Source organism: Octopus bimaculoides, chromosome 14 (assembly GCF_001194135.2).
Source record: "Octopus bimaculoides isolate UCB-OBI-ISO-001 chromosome 14, ASM119413v2, whole genome shotgun sequence".
NCBI classification, from domain to species: Eukaryota; Metazoa; Mollusca; class Cephalopoda; order Octopoda; family Octopodidae; genus Octopus; species Octopus bimaculoides.
The window spans coordinates 42276765-42278554 of record NC_068994.1 but is presented as its reverse complement, the minus strand read 5'-3'; the positions used below and the strand labels follow the sequence as shown (position 1 = coordinate 42278554).

At 31.1% G+C, this 1790-nt stretch overlaps 1 protein-coding gene across 2 annotated transcripts in view; it reads left to right on the top strand.

The window, feature by feature from the left end:
- The window catches only part of LOC106880364 (protocadherin beta-15), a 94879-nt gene that overhangs the window by 994 nt on the left and 92095 nt on the right, over positions 1-1790 (top strand). The gene's annotated exons all lie outside the window — the stretch shown is intronic.

Sequence of the window (1790 nt, the reverse complement as noted above, 5' to 3'; positions counted from 1 at the left end):
ACATATTCATATATGAATTGTGACAATACATGCATGCATATATAAATGTATGTGTTTGTGTGTATATACATGTATATATATGTATATATATTGTTAAAAGATTGTATGGTATATACATACACACACATATATACACACATACATACACATGCACACATATACATATATGTCTTGTGTGTACACAGAAAGAGAAGTGGAAGAGAGAAATAGACAGGGATTGTTTTTGAATATGTGTGTTAGTGAATGCATGCATTGAATAATGTTCAGAATGTCACGTGCTTCATGACAGCATAACACAACACATGCATAAGCCAATAATTAACAGATGATATGAAATATAGTTGTGAAAATAAAAAAATAAAAAATAAAAAGCAAGAAAGTCACAATTAGCAGTTTGTAGTCTCATTCATTATTTTTATGAACAAATAAGAAGAAAACTGAATCTAACTCCCACTTCATCGAAATCAGTTATTTTTCCAAATAACACCATCGTTATGCACATACAAGAATTCTACAAACTCATGGGAGGGAAAAAAGTTTGTATCTAACTTCACACAAAGTTCACAAATACGGTTGTTTTGTTTCAATGTTCTGGCTATTGTTTCTTTTTAATAAACTTATGGCGAAATTCTATTAAATATTTATCTACTGATAATAATTTCCTGTTGAATAAGTATTGAATAAAAGTTAGCATCTGTACATATAAATTAGATAGTGGTGAACTTTTTGTAATGAACTGTTATGCTGGTAAATATTTATTGTTTCAATTTATCAATCAGGATACAAAGTGTTATGAATGTTTAGATTATAAGAAATAGGAAATGTAATCTGGGAAAAAAACAAAGCAAACACAAACCAAAATGTATGCTTTTATATATATGGATGTATACACACACACACACACACACACACACACAAACACACACACACACATATATATATATAAAGTGAGAGAGAGAGAGAGAGAGAGAGAGAGAGAGAGAATGAAGGTACATGGTTTGGTGATTAGAGTATTCTGCTACCGATCGTGAAATTATGAGTTCAATTTCTGATGATGCCTTGTGTCCTTGAGCAAGACACTTTATTTCACTTTGCTCCAGTCTATTCAGCTGGCAAAAATGAGTAGTACCTGTATTTCAAAGGGTCAGCTTTGTTACACAGTGTGTCACACAGAATCTCTCAGAGGACTACGTTAAGGGTGTATGTGTCTGTGGAGTGCTCAGCCACTAGCACACTAATTTCATGAGCAAGATCTTCTGTTGATCAGATCAAATGGAACCCTTGTTGTTGTAACTGACAGAATGCCATATATATATAAAAACATATATATATGTACATATATACATATATATACATACATACACATATATATATATATATACACACATATATATACATATATATATGTGTGTGTGTGTGTGTATATATATATATATATATATATATAATTGATAGTTATACCTACATATGCATAAACGTATATATATCTTTGCATCTCTCTTTCTCTTTCTTCCTCTCTCACTTTATATACAGGGGTAGGTGGGTACTGAAAAGTTCTTGGCTTTAAGGGTATCATAAAAGGCCTAGTTGGAGGCTCAAGCTTCTGAGTTCTTTTAGAGGGCTTAGAAAAATTGAAGGACTGCTGCTAAAAGTGTGTGAATATGGGAGGGGAATATGTGAAATCAGATCGTAATTAACTGATTCTCCTGTATTTTCTTTTACCTAAAACCAGGAATCTTTCAGCACTCTATCTATGTATGTACATATATATATATATATATATATATATA